This window comes from Typopeltis vanoorti, chromosome 9 (genome assembly GCF_054136105.1).
Source record: "Typopeltis vanoorti isolate ZY-2024b chromosome 9, IOZ_Tvanoo_1.0, whole genome shotgun sequence".
NCBI lineage: Eukaryota > Metazoa > Arthropoda > Arachnida > Uropygi > Thelyphonidae > Typopeltis > Typopeltis vanoorti.
Window position 1 is genome coordinate 50,437,213 of NC_143557.1, and position 21,011 is coordinate 50,458,223.

At 35.0% G+C, this 21,011-nt stretch overlaps 1 protein-coding gene across 2 annotated transcripts in view; it reads left to right on the forward strand.

The window, feature by feature from the left end:
- The first annotated feature begins 2,614 nt into the window (after nt 1-2,614).
- The window catches only part of Helz (Helicase with zinc finger), a 492,230-nt gene continuing 473,833 nt past the window's right edge, over nt 2,615-21,011 (forward strand). The window contains exon 1 of one of the 2 annotated variants that reach the window (XM_090397541.1): nt 2,615-2,746. The gene's annotated coding sequence lies outside the window, so the exon portion shown is untranslated. The remainder of the gene's footprint in view (nt 2,747-21,011) is intronic. The other variant, XM_090397543.1, reaches the window with a different exon arrangement.

Genomic DNA, 21,011 nt, shown 5'->3' on the forward strand with positions numbered 1-21,011 from the left:
GAGCTAGTTTTCAATCACATTGAGTATGGTAAGGAAATTTTGTTTGATGCTGTTTCTGATATAGAACTAAGCTTCGAAGTCCGCCAAAATCTTAATAAAGCGATCGCCAGTTGTCCCAAATTGCATGACAAGATAAAAAGTCGAGCATGATTCAAACATCTTTACTAAATGTTTTCGTAATAAAGTAGTTCAATCAAATGTTTAGACATTACATAAAAATTTAAACAATTGATTTTTATTAACGTTAATTATTTATCCTCTAATATAGCTTATACTGTATTTTTTTTTTTTTTTCAAATTTACGAAAACTGATGGATGAATTATAATTATTCGTGTTATTTATTGCATTCGCTTAACGCAATTACGAATAGCGCGCATTGATTGATGGATTAATTAATCGCGTTAAGTGGGCTTTGCCTGTACAACAACATTGTTCTAGACTGCATCCTCTCTCTGTTCCCACAACCAAGCAGAACCACTTCCTATAGTTCCTTCACTTACATATCTCCGGGAAATAGAACTGAACACCTTTCATCAAAAGGCAATATTACAGTGACAGTAGAAGCACTATAAATAACAAAAAAAAATATATATATATATATAGAACAGACAAGCAATCTGGTTCGGAATCTCACTCTAGAGGAATGGAAAATCAAGTACTGTTGGGTAAATACCGCATACTGGGGTAGAAATGAAACGAGGAAGGGATCAGCTGGCTAAAGAAGTTGCTAGAAACAAATTACCAAAGGTACTTTGAAAGAAGAATGGAAACATCAAAAAACGGATCAACAACAAAAGAATTCCTGTCAAGTATCAAAAGCAGACTCTGGACGAAAAAACATGCCTACTCTCCTACTCTCCAGGTTTATCCACGCTGCTAACGGAACATGGAAAACTAAGACACTACCTACGCAGATTCCATGCCCCGGAATTTCCATCATGCGCTTGTTGTCCTCACAATTTAAAGTGACAATAGAAGCTATAAAAGTGACGATATCCATATATACATTGATGGAAGCAAAACTGTAGGGAACTTCGATTGTTCTTTCATTGCATATAACAGACAGTCCATTATTCAAGAACGCTTCACCTGATTGTCGAATACATAATTTACGAGTGACAGCTATTGGATTCCTTACGGATGCCTTTAATATTACACTTCATCACTTCAGGAGACAATTGGCCAGTGTCAAAACAGATACTTATCCAAAAGTATTACACAGATTTAATTTTTGTGCAATGCCAACCAGCCAGTCTGGTTGGCTGAGTGGTTAGCCTATCTGCTCTCCAACCAAAAGGCTGCCTATTCGAATCCCCTGTGGGCATGGATGGTTGTCTGTGAAAGTACTAGTGTGGTAGTCGGCGGTAAACGGCGTTGGTGTTAGATGATGAAGGTTGGTGGAGTAGAGAGACAAAGAGCTGTAGAGTAGATGCCCTCCCTCAATGATGAGTCTTTGGAGGTGTGACTCCCTGGAGGTGTGATATAATAATAATAATAATAATAATAATAATAATAATAATAATAATAATAATAATAATAATAATAATAATAATAATAATAATAATAATAATAATAATTTTGCCGATAAGATAAACTTCCACTTGTTGTAAAGTAACATAAATTACCGATATTATTTGAATTATATAGTGAAAAAAAAAAAAAATATATATATATATATAATCAGCTAACGCCTTTTTTCGTTCCTGTATAGGGAGTAGGCCAGGCCGTTTTTAAGCCCTATTTACACTTAACAGTGTAAATATATGTATATATAAAATATAAATATGTATGTAAAGGTCGGAATATGTTCATATAGATGTAAAAATATAAATTTAAATATGAATATTGATACAAAAATATAAATATAAATGTTAATCAGTACTTGTAAGCTACATGTAATTATTATTATTATTATTATTATTATTATTATTATTATTATTATTATTATTATTATTATTATTATTATTATTCCTGACACCTCCAAGGAGTCCGAAGACTCATCGCGGGAGGACACCTACAACTGTCCCAACCACTGCACCGAACCTCTACTACGAATCATCTCCATCAACGCCATCTACCGCCCACCACCACCACCACCACTACAACTAGTATTCTATGTCTGTAAATTGCGTGTGTTCTGAAGGGCCGATTTGTCTGTATGAGGGATGAAAAACCCCAGTTTCGGGCAGAAAAAACCCTGCTATTTCCGTATGAGATCGGCTAACTCACCTTCGATTGAAAATCATCCAGATAAAGATTCCCCCGTCGCGACTAGAATCAAACTTATGCCTATTCCAATCGAAGGGCGTAATGTAATATATGCATTATATGCAATGGACCATGTAGAAATAAATTTCCCTCCTGGTAGGGTTACTATTGGGAGGAAAACGCAAAAACTGATGCACACACACAGTGTTAATACAATGATATTCTACTGTAATTTGAATTTAAGATATTTCTTGTGGAAGCTTATTACAATTTCGTCATTTACTGCACACATTTCATATTTATGATTTGCCAGTATCATTTGTCAAGTTTCGTCATTTGAAGTAAATCTAGAGGACGTTGTTAACAGTGCACTGTGGAATTCTGATGATTATAATATTAGTTATTTCGTTTTTATAGTTTTTTTAGATAATTTATGTATTGAGTAGTTTATATATTTTATTTTTCTTTAAATCATTCCGCTTCTTTCGTCTGATGTCTGAACTAATAACTGGATTTGATTTCGGTAATGTAAGTGTGGTAAGTAATATTTCAGAAGGTATGATTTGTTTTAATAAGCGTTGTACCACCCTTCACGAAAATGAAACTTTTGCGATGCTCTTATTTTTAACAGCTTATGAAATAAAGATATGCTGAAAGTTTAGCCTGTCTTTTGATGAACTTCATTAATACTGTTTTCGACCTTTCCTTATATATTATGGTATTTAGCAATAATGACGATATTTAGATAATCGGCTGAAGGAGCGTTCCCATATAGTGTTTGACCTTTTTTCGAGATGATCACAATAATTGGCGATAATGATTATCGGCGTAGACATTTTGAGTTAACTTTTCTTTTTTTTTATGTAATTAAAATAAATATTTCCACAATATTCCAATAGTGTAGTATATTGTAATATAAGGCTGTTACAGATCTTGGTATTTCCTTCGCCTCTGTAAGCTATCACTTTAATAGTCATAACCGTTACCGTGTATTGATTGCAAATATAAAGAATTCTTATTTTCTTTTCTGTGACTGTTGATTTTCATCCCCTCTCCTATTTTGGTTTAGTAATATATGCACTCTATGATAAGGTGATGACTGTTCTGAGAAATATATCAGAATTTTACGAGATGTCGTTTGACAGAAACGCCGTCACATGTTATAGTATGCATACCAGCCACTGAATTAGAAACTTTTGTTTAATGCCACAAACTGTTTGTCTGTACAAGAGTGATATCATTCCTGACAAACTGCCTTAGGACCATAGTTGCACATCTTAGAGAATGTGGGTTATTTTTCCACTGATTAAACAACACAGATATCTCACCTTTTGAGAAACTAATCAGCACTGCTTTTTCAAAATCATAACTCCAGACAGACGGGCACCAACAATAAGCCCTTTATTGAATTCTGAAAGATCCTTTGTTTTTCCATTGTGATCAATAATATTGATGATGATTGACTAGCAGCATTCTTAAATAGTTGCTTAGAATATGTGGTGATGCAAGTGACCAAGTGTTTTGCATATATGCTGCATGAGTGACCTTTATGTATATCTGCATAAAGGGTTCTAATTCAGTGGCCACTATAACTCAAGGTTGGTTAGGGTGGCTGTAAATAGAAGAGTTGTCAAAGACTGTTAGATATGCATATCCTTGAGTTTCATTTGTGGGTTATTCTTATATTGCTATTTGAACATTAGTGATGTTATAATGTAGGTTTTTTTTTTTTTGCTGCAGAAGCTTATTATTGGATGGGTAATATTTGCATTAACTGGTAGACTTAGTAGATCAATGTGGTGGAATGATATGAAAAGGTTCAGCAGTAGGTAACTAAAAATCTTGTATAATTCTTGTAGAGTTAAGATTTTGATAAAAATTATGTTGAACTTAATGTTAAAGGCACTTATTTATCAGTGGCTTCTAAAGTATAAGTGACACTGGGTCAGCTGATAAAAGGATGGTTGATGGAGAGAGATCAAAAAATAGTTTATTCATTTGTGCCCAGCAGAAGGCCTGGAACTAGTGGTGTGCCATAGGGCTCTGTTCCTCAGCCATCACTATTTAATTTGTACATTAAAGATATAGGAAATGATCTGAGAGGAATTATTCAGTTGTTTACTAATGATGCAAAATTGGGTAGAGCAATTGTTAATAAAGATTATGTTAAAATTTTGCAAGATGATTTCAATAGACTGACAGTCTGGGCAAAAGAGAATGGATGTAATTTTAATATGGCAAAGTGTAACTTATATGTTTTGGTGTGAAAAATTACCAGCTATGTACCAAACTGTTCTCCAGGAAATTGAAGCCAAGGATTTGGGGATAGAGCGTATATTATAAAAGTGGCTTAAGCAGCTCATCGGATTACTTGGTTTCTAAAACCCTGATGAACAGAAACACGCAGGCTATTTCACTTCTTTATAGAGCCCTGGTAAGACCTCATCTTGAATTACTGTACTCAGATCAGGTTATCTTGGTTTCTTGAGAAATGAGGAGGTGGAAATGATCTAGAGGTAGGTTACCAAGATGGTAACAGGTCTATGGAATGAATAGGTTGAAGATTTTTTGGGTTACATAAATTGATTGACAGGTGGAAAAAGGATGATGTGATTGAGACATGTGAATTACTGATAGATTTTTACAAGATTAATACAGAGGAAATTTTTCATAACAGGTCTGGTGGTGAGAGAACTAGGAGCTATCCTTGGACCAGATTTTTTGCTTGGAAAGTGGTAAATGAATGAGTGGAATAGGTTTTCAGTCAGTTGTGGGTGCCCTGACTGTGAATGAGTTTAAAGCAAAGTATGATAGATACTGCATGAATGTTAGATAGTTCTTGGCATGATGTTAAGGGCTTCCCTTGATGAGTTTAAGGACTACATGGAGTAGCCCATAATAATAATTAGTAGCGAGTAAAGTGGAGATCAGTAAACTAGTGCAAAAAATGGCTACTCTAATTGCAATTTTTTTAAGTCTTATGTAGTGTAAAAATTCCAAATATAAACATTCAAAATGTTTACATTTTGAATCTTAAATTTCACACAGACAGTACACAAGCAACTTGCAAAATATGCATGGCATTGGGAGAGGATACAGAGCGAATGCACAACTCAGAAATTTTGCATTAGTTACTGAGTCACTTGTTGAAGTAGTGTTGAAAGTTTATTTTTCACTTGGTTAGAATATAATAAAATTAGTTTAATCCTTTATCCAAGTTTGAGCAAACAAAGTTTGCGCCTGAAAGTATCTTCAGGACTGGGGTAAGGTGGTACAACACCAGGGCAACTCATTGCAAAGGTGGAGCAAGCTACCAACACTCCTATTCTAACCAAGTGAAAAATAAACTTTCAACATCTTTCTCTAAATCCAGAGTAATTTATTAAAAAAGGGTGGCACACCATTTGGCAACTCCTATAGGTAGAAATGACCTGCTAATGCTTCTGCCTGGTATCTCCACTTGGGCCTGGCTCCCACTGAAGAGACCTCAATAAAGGTCGAAACTAGTCTGGGTAGTGGCCCTTCCCTTAATGCATAACATTAGACATATCTGCAAGGAAATGTGTTTTGTGTTATAGGAGATACTGAGATAGGAGTGTTGGTAGCTTGCTCCACCTTTGCAATGAGTTGCCCTGGTGTTGTACCACCTTACCCCAGTCCTGAAGATACTTAAAGGCGCAAATTTTGTTTGCTCACACTTGGATAAAGGATTAAACCAATTTTATTATGATGAAGTAGTGATTCACTGAGGGATGACTAACTCATTAATGAAGACATACTGAAGGCTAACATGGAGTGTGTTTCTAGCAAATACGCCAGGAATGAAAAATCCCATTTTGTTTGCATTTGCATTAACTGGGAAGGATATACAAATGTAATAGATGAGTTCCCCATAATTTTTCAGCTGACATTGAATATTAGAGACTATCAGTTTGCTTGTCACTGAATTTGTATCTCTGTAATAGACTATTTTTGCGCCACTTGTTGACATGCAATGAAAAATGGCTAATATAAATCAACTCAAATGATCATGTCATCCATTGAACCTGTACCACACATACCAAGGCATACAATAATCAAAGATTTTTGCTCTGTGTATGGTGGCATCCATTATAAGCTTCTACTTTTTGGCTAAATGATTGTAGGTAACAATTGTTAATTTCATCTAATGTGAGTTTATAATCTGTTGTTTCAGAAATAGCCTTCACCCATTAACCTGAAGGTATTGTTTCTCTGAGATGTTGCCAAGCCTCACAGCATGAGTAACAGAACAAGATCTGCATCTTGGTTGTGAAATTCTTTCTCTTACCATATACCTTAGCCATCTCACTAGCTGATCACCTTAATTGGTTAGTAATATGTGCATCTGGCAATTTTGAAGTGAGAGGCATTTAAAACTTTTTTTTTTTTCAGTGTCTGATTATTATTTTACATTTCAAAATTGAGAGTTTTATAAGCGATAGAAATGAAATTCTTTGCATTGGAAAAAGATTGTGTCCCATGTCCCTTGTAGAGTATAAATTAAAGATGCCAAGAAATTATATTCTTGGTTTAATTCTTTATCCAAGTGTAAGCAAACAAAGTTTGCACCTGAAGTATTTTCAGGACAGGGAAACTCGTATATAGAAGCTAATGACATCACATCACTTGCCTTCGTATCCCATAATGCAAAGCACATATACTTACGGACATGTATTATGGTAAGGATCACTACCCAGACTGGTTTTGACCTTTGTTGAGGTCTCATCGGTGGGAGCCAGACCCAGGTGATATCAAGGTTGAAGTAATGCAGAAGTCATTTTTCCATATACAAGTAGCCAAAAGGTGTCACACCTTATTATTAAGATGCTCTGGATTAGAGATAGTAGTTGGAAGTCTGGGTGGTGATCCTTCCCATAATGCATAGCATTATACATATCCGTAAGGATATCCTATCCTATTCCCTTGCCATACGGCTGGTGGGGATAGCTATATGCTACCATACTAGGGAGATGATTATGAGCAAGGTGGTTCCCCGTTGCCTTCCTTGCCATAGTATATTTTATGACTGTAGCCATGTGTGTTCACGGGACCGGTTTGCCTGTTTTGAGGGATGAAAAAGCCACCCACTTCTGTATGAGACTGGTTAACTCACCTTTAGTTGAAAGAGACCAGATAAAGGTTCCTCACGTTAAACCCAAGTCTTTCCTACCGAAGGGCTTCATCCATACTTACTGTGCTACGGAGGTTCCTGTCAGGATATGTGCTTTGCTTTATGGGATACTAAAGTAAGTGATGTGAAGTCATTAGCTTCTATATACAAGTTACTCTGTCCTAAAAATACTTCAGGTGCAAACTTTGTTTGCTTACACTTGGATAAAGAATTAAACCAAGAATGTAATTTCTTGGCATTTTTAATTTATAGTATAACCAAGTGGAAAAACTTCCCTTGTAGAGGATGAAGAACCTATAGTACATTTATGTATAGGGTGTAGACAACAGCAGGAAATAGAGAAGCCTGTTGACATTCTTCTAGAAAAGCTAGAAGTTGTAATTGTTGGAGATCACTATGTGGGAGGCTGTCCAAAGAATTGAGCCAAATTAAGTAAAACAGGAATAAGAGAAGCATGTTTGGTGCTTTTAAAGTTAGACTGTGAAGGGATGTTGGAAAGTTGCTGGACATGTTTTAAGTGAGTGCCCTTGGAGCACTGTCCATGGAAACACGAGGTAGGTTCCAAAAATTTCCAACCTGAGATACAAAATTCGCTTCAATTTTAAAATGCCATGTTTGACAAATAGCACCATCTGTGGGGAGGTTAGTGTACCAGTTTCAACTCTATCTCTGTCATTCAGTTGGAGGCGCTCGTTTGACTAACATCTGGCATGTTAAGTGGATGTAATGTTAAGAATTGAGTACTGCGCTGTCATAAACTTTTTCATCAAAGAAGGATTTTCTCCAAGTGCTATCAAACAGCAATTGGATGTGTTTATGGGGAAGCTTCTTCTTCATATTCCACCATGAAGGAATGGACTAAAACAGTTTGGCCTAGGAAGAGAGAACATTTAAGCTTATCCTTGTGATGGTTGGCCTATGGAAGTGATGGCAACAATCTTTTGGGATTGCTGGGGAATTCTTAATTGACTTCAAGGAAAAGAATACCACTGTGGATGCAGAATATTATGCTTCACTCCTGCACAAGCTGCACGATGCCATAAAGGAGAAGAGACGAGGAATGGTGAGTAATGGTGTTCGCTTGCTTCACGACATTATCCCAGGCCGTACGACCATTGTTGTGAAGGCTGCAGTAAAGAGCTCCAGGAGATCGACACACCCACCCTACAGCACATGTGTAGTTCCCAGTGACTACCTCTTCTTGAAACTGAAGAAAAACCTTCAAGAAAGAAACTTTGCAGATGACAATGAGATGAAAGAAGCAGTTTTAGGCCATTTTGCAGACAAAAATACAGACTATTTTTTCAAGGGCATAGAAATGTTAATTCAAAGAAATCAAAAGTGTGTTGAAGTAAAGGGAGATTATGTTGAAAGTGACACAGTTGTTTTCTTTTGGTCATCTCTAAAAGTTAGGCCGGAAACTTTTGGAACTACCTTCGTACCACTTCAGCCACTATATGTGAGATAGTGGCTGAAGTGGGATCATTTACCAGCCAAATTGCTCCCTCTGGACAGCATCAAGAATTTTTAGGATGGTTTTTCTTGTACCTGCGCGAAGATGTGAACAATATTTTAAGGATTGGTACATCTGGAATTTGTGCAGATTAGTAGCTTGATAGGTCAAATGGATACATTAAGTTCTTGGGCACCTTTATTTGTTAATGATATTCATTGTCGTCGTCATCAAATTCTTGACATGTACCCTGAAGGGATATCTAGGATATTATGATAGTGCTACATGAAGAACTTACATCATTACTAACTTCCTATCAACAATTTTTCTCCAAATCAATCTGTTAAGTCAAGACTCAGACATTATCAGATATTACATTTCTGTCTTCTAAGGCACTTTTACTGTATCAATCTGCTTAAATCTTGATCTTTTTCTGGGTCTTTTACCTGCCAACCTGGCAGAAAACACTTGTTTTGCTAATCTTTCCTTTCCCATTCTGTTTAAGTGACCATACCATCTGAGATTAGCTCTTATAACACATTCCTGGATGCTAACAATCTTAAGTACATTCTGAATATCCTCATTATTAATATGATATTGCCATTGATGCCATCTCTTCATGCCCCTAATCTTTCTCAGGATTCTGATATCTGTGGGAGTCCTGAAATGTTTTATTTGTTCTATAGGTTGTCCATTCACAGTGCAGTTGATATTTTCAATGGTTCTGCCTATTTTGATTGTCTTTGTCTTGTTATTGTTGATTTTCATACCAAATTTATTACAACAGTTATTCAATTTAGTCAGGAAGTCTTGCAGACTTGTACTAGATTTATTTAAAAGTATAGCAGTATCTGCATAAAGATCTGAGATTAACATCTCCAATTATAATATCAGGTTTAATACTGCTTTCCTTCCTAATGTGATCCATATAGATAATAACAGAGGGGATAATGTACATCCTTGTCTGACACCAGATTTAACATTACACCACCTTCCTGTACTTCCTTCAGTTCTAACTACTGACTTACAACTCAAATAAAGACTAAGTATTGCTTGATATAATGCCCCATTGACACCATATAACTGTAGTGTTTTGAATAACTTTTCTCTTGGCACCTTGTCATATGAATTTTGGAAATCTACAAAACTTAAATACAGATCTTTGTTATATTCCTATGATTTCTCAACTATTTGTCATAAAGTGAAAATCTGATCCGGACAGCCTCTATTTGGCCTGAATTCCAGCTTGTTCTTCACCAGACTTCCCTTCTACAAACCTTCTCAATCGTTTTTGAAGTATACTTACATAAATCTTACCAGGAACACTCAATAGGAAAATACCTTTGTAATTAATTTTTTTATTAAGATATTAAGTTTATTTCCCTTTTTTGTATGTGGATACTATGAGAGCTCTACACCAATCATCTGGAATCCGCCCTCTGCCAGGCCTTCTGAACTATGCAGTGCAGCAACTGCAAGCCATTTAAACCTCCACACTTGAGCATTTCTGGTGGAATATCATCTACTCCCACTGCCTTTCCCCATTTCAGGCTTTTGATAGCTTTTTCTACTTTGAGTATTGGTATATAGTATGGGAGTGATTGGATTGGGAGTCAACAAAATAAAACCACAAGTGGCCTAGAAGGAACGAGATGTCATGAGAGTGGGGGGGTAAGTAATAGAGCATTGAGTAATGAAACTGGGAGAGTCATGCTGAATAGCGTAGAACATGAGTCCATGAGTGACGCTTGTGTGGACTTGAATGAAGTTAAGATTGGTAAGATATATGGTGATTCTATGATTAAGGATATGGAGAGTGGTATGCACGAGGAGTGCTTGGCTGGTGGGACAATAGAAAGAGTGACTTTAGCAATAAAGAGAGGGCATGAAGCAGACAAGATGATAGTTATGGTGGGTACAAATGACCTGAGTGGTGGTATAAATCGGGTAGGAAAAGATTTAAGAACATTGTTAGATATTGTGAAGAGGAAAAGTGTCAATGGGAGAATAAATTGCTATAGATGTGTGTTGCCTTGTTTTGACAATTACGAGTTAAGTAAACGAGCAATGATAATGAATGATGTGATTGCAAGAATGTGCAAAAAAAAAAGAGGTCTGGAATTTGTTGATGTTTGGAGTGTGTTTGAAGGAAAAAGACAGTTGTATGCTAGAGATGGACTACATCTGAACATGGAAGGACATAAGCGATTGAAGAAATTACTGTTTTCTGAACAAGTTGAAGCAATTGGGCAGGGAAACTAATATTGAAAAGATTGAGTGTAAGAGAGAGAAACTTTAGCACTGACTGTATATTTATTGATCCTTATATGCAGAATAAATTGCAGAAGAGAGGGAATAAAAATTGGCATGGGACTACTGAAATTAGTGACTTATATATCAGTTCTAAAGCCAGTACAAGATCTAGAGGGAATCTGCAATTTTTGTATACCAATGCAAGAAGCATTCGAAATAAGAGAGAAGAATTTTTGGCATTAGTCAGTGCAATCTCACCAAAAGTTGTAGTCATTAGTGAAACTTGGCTGTCAGCAGAAGATGTGGTCACTGGAATTGAATGTGATGGGTACAGTATTTTCAGGGAGGATAGAGAAGATAGAACAGGGGGAGGAGTACTGTTGATGATATCTGATGTGTTGCAGCCAAAGAAAGTAGTATATCAAGATGATAGACATGTGAATGAGAGTTCATTCACATGAGGCAGTCTGGTGCGAAATACTGACCAATGCAACCAAATATATAGTTGGATGCTGCTATAGGCCAGGGAGTACAGGAGGAGATATTGAATTCATGCTTCAGCAAATTAGTGCAATGAGTGCAGGTTTAGTGATTATTATGGGGGATTTTAATTATGGTGATATCAGTTGGAAGGAGGAAATATCACGTAGCAAAAAGGAAATGCAGTTCATACATTCTACAAGATAATTAGTTGAAACAGCACATAACTGAAGGGACACATGGTGTGAGAATGTTGGACCTGGTTATTGGTTCAGAGGTTATATGCATAAGTAAGGTGTCCTCGTTACCTCCAATTGGTGAAAGCGATCATGTGGTATTGACTTGGGAGGTTGCAAAATCTGTGGATTTTTCTGTTAAGAAGGGGTATATATGGAACTACAGGTTAGGCAATTATAACAAGCTTCGGAGTGAGCTTGCAGCCATCCCATTGCAGAACATATTGCAGGGGAAAGATGTTAGCAGTGCATGGGATAAAATCAGTGGGTATCTGAGGAAAGCAATATCAGATTGTGTCCCCATGGTCAGGAGGTCAAACAAGGCAGGCGTTAGATGGATGAGCAGTAGTATCAAGCTTGATCTGCAAAAAAAGAAAATGTTATGGAGAATTTACAAGGAGAAAGGTGATCAGTACACCCATGAGCAGTACAAGGCTCAAGCTAGGAAGGTTACCAGCATAGTAAGAAAAGCTAAATCAGATTATGAGAAGACTTTAGCCAAAGAGATCATGGGTAATACCAAAGAGTTCTTCCGTTATGTAGCAAGTAAAAGGAAGAATGACTTCGGAAGGATAACTTTAGTGGGTGCTGATGGTATTGAGGTGACAAAATCAGATGTAATAGCCGAGTTACTGAGTGATCACTTCAAAAGTCTATCACCCAAGTGAGGATATCTCTGTACCTGTAGCAATAACTAATGTGAGAATTGAAGCTAAAGAATCAAATATATATTGCAAAATATATATTTAATATATTGCAAAATTTAAATGCAAACACTGCTGTGTATGCATTTAAATTTTGTATGTTGTATTTAAAGTGTATGCTTAGATGGAATATCAGCTCGGGTGTTGCTTGAATGTGCAAATGAATTGTCGACCCCTCTTACTTGGATATTTAATTTAAGTTTGAACTCTGGTATGGTCCCTAGGGAGTGGAAGTTAGGCAAAGTGGTTCCTTTGCATAAGGGTGGCTCTGAAACTGCAGTAGTTAATTACAGACCAATCACCATCTCAGGAGTAGTGGTAAAAGTATTGGAAAAGTTGGTTAAAGACAAAATTCAAGAATGGGTGGATCAGGATATGATACTCTATAGAGACCAACATGGTTTTGTTAAAGGTAGATCCTGCCTTAGCAATCTATTAACTTTTCATAATAGAATGACATCTGAGTTGAACAAAGGAACTGGCTACACAGTGGTACTTCTGGATTTTGCTAAGGCCTTTGACAGGATACCCCATGGAACACTGTTACTCAAATTGGAGCAGATGGAAATGGATACTAAATTGGTGATATGGATAGGAGAATGGCTCAGGGAGAGATGCCAGAAGGTGGTGTATGGAGGAGCCGAGTCCAGGATGAGGCAGGTGATCAGTGGTGTGCCTCAGGGCTCTGTGCTTGGGTCATTGTTGTTTAATTTGTATATAAATGATATAGGAAATGGCTTGAGGGGGAGATATTCAGTTGTTTGCTGATGATGCAAAGTTGGGTAGGTCAATAAAAAATCAAGCTGATGTTGAAAGTTTGCAGGATGATTTAAATAAGCTGGTAGAATGGGCAAAAGATAATGGATGTCAGTTCAATGTGGAAAAGTGGAAAGTCATGCATTTTGGGATTAAAATATTACCAGCTATGTACTACATTGATGGAACAGTACTCCAAGAGATTGATGAGGCTAGGGACTTAGGGGTGTTGGTAGATAAGGAGATGAAGTTCAGAGGACACATTGCTAAGGTGTCAAAGATTGCACATAGGATTACTTGGTTGTTCAGGAACACACTGACATCCAGAGATAAAGAGGTTATTATTCCCCTTTATAAAGCGTTGATACTTCCACATTTGGATTACTGTGCTCAGGTCTGGTCACCTGGACTCCTTGGAGATGAGGAGGCTGAGGAGAGGGTTCAGAGAAGAGTGACCAAGTTGGTGAGTGATGTAAAAAATGCTCCCTACATTGATAGATTGAGAACTTGTGGATTGTAGAGGTTGGTTGATAGGCAGAGAAGAGGGGATATGATAGAAACAGTTAAATTACTGAAAGGTTTTTATAGGATTGATGCAGGGGAAATGTTTCAGCTATGCGATAGTGATGGAAGAACAAGAGGTCATCCCTGTAAATTAAAGAAGAGTGTGGTTAACAAGGGTGTCAGAACAAGGTTTTTTGCCTGGAGGGTGGTGAACGAGTGGAATTCATTGCCTGACTTAGTTGTGAGCTCTTCGTCTGTAAACGAATTCAAGAAGAGATATGACAGATATTGTTTTGCTAGTTTGGGTCTCCCGCGATGAGTCTACTGACTCCATGGAGATCCGTAATAATAATCATATATTTCTGATTGCATACGTGTTGAGTGGTTTTCACCACTGTTCTGTCACTGCTTGTTTCATTTAGCAGTTTCTCGATGTAATTACTCCATACATCAAGGATTTCTTTTTCTCCAGTTTTCATGTCTCCTTTATCATCTCTAATTCCTTTTACAGCACTCTTTCCTCTATTTCTGAGCTTTTTCAACAGCCTCCAGAATATTTTGCCACCTTCCTGATATTTATTTTCTATGTTCTTGCCAAAGTCTTCCCATTAATTTTGTTTAGCTAGTTTTACACAGTGTTTAACTTTCTTATATTTGTCTCTGCATTCTCTTGAGAGCACACACTGAATATTTGCCAGAAAATTTTGAAATGCTTTCTTCTTTTCCTCCACTAACTGTTTAACTTCCTGTGTCCACCATGGAGTTCTGATTTTTCTATCCTTGCAGACAACATCGCTACTTGCTTTTCTGGTTGAATTAATCAATGTTTTCTTCAGGGCTTGCCACTGAATCTCCAAGGTTTGGTTCCTGTTCTCAAACTCTTTCGTTTTTTCCTTGAATAATGTTAATGAATTTTATGTGACTTTATTGGGGATATTCAAATATTTGCTAAAATATTTGCAAGTTAGGTAGAATTATTAGCAGTATTCTAGATGTTAATTCTCTACAGGAAGATTTGCACAGACTTTTAGCTTGGATAAATGAGTGGGGTTGTAATTTTAATATTAATAAATGCAAAGTGTTATACTTTGCATTTTGGTGGCTGCATGTTGGAGCTCTGCTTCACAAAAGTGAATGATATTTGGCATTTTGGGATGATAGTAGGTAGTTGGCTAAAGTTCTTTAATTACATTTCAAGCATTGTAAAGAGTGAACATTGTATTGCTACTTTAATAAGAAGTACATTGACATGTAAGGATACAGAGGTGTTGGTGCCACATAAGGCATTAATTAGACCATATATGGGCTGTTTGCTCAAATTTGGTCACCTATTTTTCATTGTGATGTGGAAACACTAGAGAGGATCCAGAGATGAATGACCTCTGGATATGGACCCCTGGAATGAAAGTGATATTGGGACTTTGGAGTGTTGGTTGTACAGAGCAGTTGAGAGAGTTTAGATAGTGGAGTTTGGTGTATAGAAGAAAAAACATGATGTGCCTTTCCTAGACTGTAATATTCTCTTACCAACTTGTATGTCTCTTATTCAGCTGTTGCTCATACTTTGACAACCACATTCTTTCTCTCTCTCCCCATATGAACAATTCAGGTATTATCTCTTCAGCTGTTTCTTCATCTGTTTTAAATCCATGGGAAAATATCCAAACACTGTAGTCAAGATGCAATCTTATCGAAACATTGTGAAGTGGGAGAATTACTTCTTTATTCCTGCAAGTTAGTGATCTCTTCAACATTGCAGTTATATTATACAATGACTTAACTGCCTCACATTGTGGCCAGTTTAACTCTCTGTCTACCCTAATTCTATCATTTCTAGTTTCATTATAATAAACCTACATTTCAAAAGCATAATATTGAAGATGGCAAATTAAGTATAACAATAGATAGTAAAATTCTGGTCTCTAGAGATCATAAATAGGAGAGTTCTGAGAAAAATTAAAGTGAATAGATAGCAGAATTATATTAAAACTGAAGATATTAAAGAGCAATGAAGATAATAAGATATTAAATATGAACTTCACATTGTTAGCATATTCAAGAATGTAAGAGCATACCTGCTTTCAGGTGATCTGAAACAGAATAAGTGGAAGGGTTATCTAAATAGATGTTTGATAGCAAGAATGACTTGAAGGAGGACTAAGATCTAGGTCGCTGATCTTTAAATTTCCTATTCAGTATGACTTACTTTAGTGCATTTTTGGGTATAAAAATGAATGAAAATTTTAGACTTGTAGTAGTTTATTTGAAAAGAAAAAACTATTTAAAAAAATTATAATAAACTCAAATGGGACAGGACGTATTCAGAGACCCAAACATTTAAACTATTTATGGTCAGTCCGACTGGTGTAACTCAGTACTGAATTTTTATTCTGGGGGGGGGGGCATAGTTTATACAGATATCAAAGAATTTTGTTGCAATACTTTTTTTTTAAATTAAGAGTTAAAAATTATTCAGTGGACAACAGCAGACTACCGAAAATATTATACCAATATAAAATAAGTGGAAAAAGAAGAATCGGAAGACCAAGAAATTGATGTCATGAGACTGGAACAAGTCACATGGCCTAAAATCCATGATAGGAAGAAGAGAAATTATTCAGTTTTGATAATTAACAATAAATCAATTGCAAACATGTTCTGAAAAAATTTTCAGAGGATTTTGAAATTATAATTAAAAACAAATTAGAATTTTATTAAAAATATTTTTGAAGTGTTCAGTGGAACCCTGGTATTCTACTGAACACAGTTCTCCTAGATATCACTGATCTAGGCAGATTGATGCAGTTAATATTGCATCAGAACATATGAGTTAACCATATTAGAATATGATAAATAAGAGATTAATTATTATTATTGTTGACATCCATAGTCATAAGATTCATCATGAGTGTGGTCACATGGGACACATTGTGGAAGGAAACAACCTAAACCTGTTCTGTCATATGTTGTAAATCCATTGAGCTGCATATTAGGAAATGATGGTGTATGTCAGAAAACGATGATGAATTTGGAAATTGAGCATGCTTTTAGACTAGTCAGTTTCCCCATTAAGCATTCTATAAGATGTATGCAAAGCATATTTGCGAAGAGGCTAAGAAAATTTTGAAGTGATTTGGTAGGAACAAGCTAGGTTTGAAGAATTGAAGTTTTATCTTTAAAGGTACCTGTAACATAACTATAAACAACAAATTACACGAAATCACAGTAATTAGCTGCTTTAATGAAAGTACAGATATTTCGTACTGAAAATAACAGTATAATCTACAGTGTGTAGAAATAAGCAGACCAAATAACAGGAATACAAGGTGCATACAACAATCGGTTTACCAATTAAAAATGGTTTAGAGTTAATTACTGTGGTTATTTCCATTGGATCCCATCCCATGTGGGACTAAAGGGAAATGAAACTGCAGATGAAGTAGCAAAAATGGCTGCAACATCAAGTGATATCACAGATTTCAATCTTTTTAAAATCACTCAAAAAGAAAACATAAAGAGAACGATTCTCCAGGGCATGACTCACCACTGGTATTCAGCAGAAAAACGAGGAACTACCATCAACTCCAAATTTAATCGTTGTGCCATACCATGATCTCTCGCCTCAAGACTGGCCACACAAGACCAATCAAGTTTAGCAATGGCATAAAAGTCTTCCCCATCTGCAAAATCTGTAACATTGAGGAAGCATCACCAATGCATTTACTAAATTGTATGAATATTTCCAAATGTGAACTTTATAACAACCCAGAAAAGGTGCTATATAAAATACATGAATTTGACCTCAATGATCTGGTGTAATAATACCATGGGATTAAAAAAAAAAAAAAAAAAAACTGTGGTTATTGTGTAATATATTGTTTGAATTGAAGTTTTGTAAATGTGGAAAAGATGCAGATGCATCATAAAGTTCGAGGAGAAAAGCTCATGAAAATACTATTAACATTAAGTGTAAGTGGTGCATTATATAGCATGTACTAAAATTATAAATGAACAGTTAAAATCGAATGCTGTACATGAATATAGATTGATCCAATGAGAAGCAACAAGATGGTAGGGGGAAAAAAATCAAAATAATTTATTTGAGTTTTTGCTTTAAATATACAGGGAGTCTAATCTAGATAGAATGTATTATCTATGGATAGTTTATGCCTGTTGAATTTTTACTTTAATGTAACATTTTAGTATATATTTTGTCAGTGTTTGTTGCAGTATTTGAATAATGGCAGCTGATGCAATTCGTTTCCTTTAATGTTATATGGCAGTGGTGTTCAACCCGTTGATCGCGGAGCGATTTTTGGTCAATCTCTTATTTATTCCTCCTTACTTACAAATTTAATTAAAACTGAAAACATAATATTTTATTTATCATTATTTTTTAATTCTCTTTAAGTGTATTGCTATTATTTATTTAGTTTTCGTTAATATTGTCAAATCAGTAATTTTCTTATAAGTCCGGGTAAATGAATTAATTTGGATCAGTGGAAGTCAAACAGCGAGCCGAGTGAATACGATTATAAGCAAAGCACATTATGTGTTTCGTTTATAATCGTGCTTACTCGTAACTATATCACACACTTCCCACTGCCCACTGTTAGAATTTCAGTTGAATTTCAGTTGCTCTAAATTTATCGTTGGATTTACCATTATTTTGTCCGCTAATTGATAAGTTATAAACATTTTTTATTTTAATAAAATATTTAAAAGTTATTTATTTTTTTTAATTTGAGGATAATCATGAGTGTATCAAAGAAATCTAAGACGTATCATTTTCACAAGGAATGGGAAATGGATTATTTCTTTACAATGGTAAATGGAAAGTGTTGTTTGATTTGTAATTCATCTGTAGCAATTCCAAAAAAAGGTAATATTGGGAGACATTTTCGATCGCTACATGCAAAATATGATGAAGATTTTCCCCAAAATTTCGAAATGCGTGAATCAAAAACTATAAATTTAAAGGCAGGACTTTCTGGACAACAAAATATGATTTCGAAAGTAATAAATAAACCAATATCAGCCACTATTGCATCTTTGAAAGTGCATCATTTATTAGCAAAAGCAAAAAAAACTTTTACTGATGGAGAGTTAATAAAAGAATCCTTTCTTGCAGCAGCAGAATCTTCATTTTCTGATTTTAAAAATAAAAATGAAATCATTTCGAATATTAAAGATTTACAACTTTCCAGAACAACGGTTATGAGAAGAGTTGAAAGTTTAAGTGCTGATCTGAATATTCAGTTAATGTCAGACATTCACCAGTGTGTTGCTTTTTTATTACAATTTGATGAATCAAGTGACTCCACTGATACTGCTCAGTTAATGGTATTTATTTGAATGCTATTTCAAGATTATTCAAGTAAAGAACTGTTGAAAATTGTACCATTATTGGGAAGGACTGGGGAGAAGACATTTTTTCGGCCTTTGATGAATCTGTGAAACAACACAAACTTCCGATTTTTAAACTTGTGTCTGTTACTACTGGTGGTTCTCCTGCAATGATAGGTAGTAAATCAGGCTTCATTTCATTATGTAAAAATGATGACAAATATCCAGATGATTTTTTAATGTACCACTGTAGTATCCACCAACAAGTACTGTGTAGTAAAAGATTAAACACAAAAGATGTTTTGGATATTACATCTAAAATTATTCTGTTTGAGGAAAAGCCCTGCAATGGCAGTTATTTAAATTACAGGCAGATGATGATAGGGAACTTCTGTTGTACAATAATGTTCGCTGGCTCAGCAGAAGTAAATTTTTAGAAAGATTTCTTGTATTAATTAATGATATAAAATTTTTTCTTGATGAAAAGGAGATATTTATCCACAATTGAGTGATAAAAGATGGTTGTTACACTTATCATTTTTTAGTAGATTTCTGTACAAAATTAAGCAATTTAAATTTAGAGTTACAAGGTAGAGATAAAACTTTAATTGACATGTTAAGTTCAATAAAAAGTTTCCAACATTACTTACTTTTATTAAAGAAAAATGTAAATGACTGTGAATTTAGACATCTCCCATATTTATTAAAAATTTTTAAAATAAAATCAAGAAATGCTTTGCTGTGATTTAAAAGAATTTATTCGTGAAATAGAATTAGTTGACTAAGAAATAAATTCAAGATTTAAAGATTTTAATAAAACTGAATTGATTGTATCTTTTATCAGTAATCCATTTCAAGAAAACTAGACCATCACAGAAATTTCAAATAAAATTAGTGTGCTGTTTGATATAAACCAAGCTGAAGTAGAACTTGAGATAATAAAACATTCAGAATAGTTTTCATTTAAAATCAATAAACAATGAAGTCATTTGGAAGTATACACATGAAAAATTTCCAATATTAACTGATATTGCACGAAAAATTCTGTCGTGTTTCAGATCGACATACTTGTCAGAATCTGCTTTTTCAAATATGAACGTCATAAAAAATCAATTAAGAAATCAAATTACAAATGTTCATTTAGATGATTGTCTGCATTTGGCCACTTCTTCATATCAACTTGACTATGAAAATATTGCGAGGTCCAAACAATGCCAAATTTAACTTTTTTTTTAAATCAAGCTTTTTTAGCCTGTAACTTGTGAGTTTGTAATCAGTCTGTTGTTTTTTCTAACTTTGGTTTTCCAAAATAGAGAAATAAATATTTTATTCCAATATATTTGTTTTATTTGTTGTATTAAAATAATTAAAAGTGATAAATAAATTTTTAAATACACAAATAAAGTTTTTAGTTTCTTTAAAGTTTTAAGGGCTGGGAGAGTGGATCCTCTGAAGTGAGTGAGCGCATTTAACTGCATAGTTGTGCATAAAAAGATATTTGGTTGGGGGAACGTGATCTATATAAGAGAGTAGATCGCCAAAATAACTTAGTATAGAAAAGTAGCTCGCATAGTAAACAAGTTGAACACCATTGTATATGGTCATCAACATTCATTTTGATAAAATTATGGAAACTACAACCATGTTAAGAATAATTACTTTAATTTCTTGATGTTTCAACCTTCATATTAAGGTCAACATCTGGAGTAGTATGCCAAAGTGACGGTGACTTGATCAACCATTATTCTACTGGCCTGACCTCTAGTGGGGGGGAGGGTAAACCTACATCAAGAATATGGATGGCCCACATTTGTATCTACCTCCATAACTTTTTAAGTATTAATCCAGTATCTTATCCTTAACACATTTTAATTTATTGATTAGGTCACGACTATTAAAAGTATTAATATGAATTTGG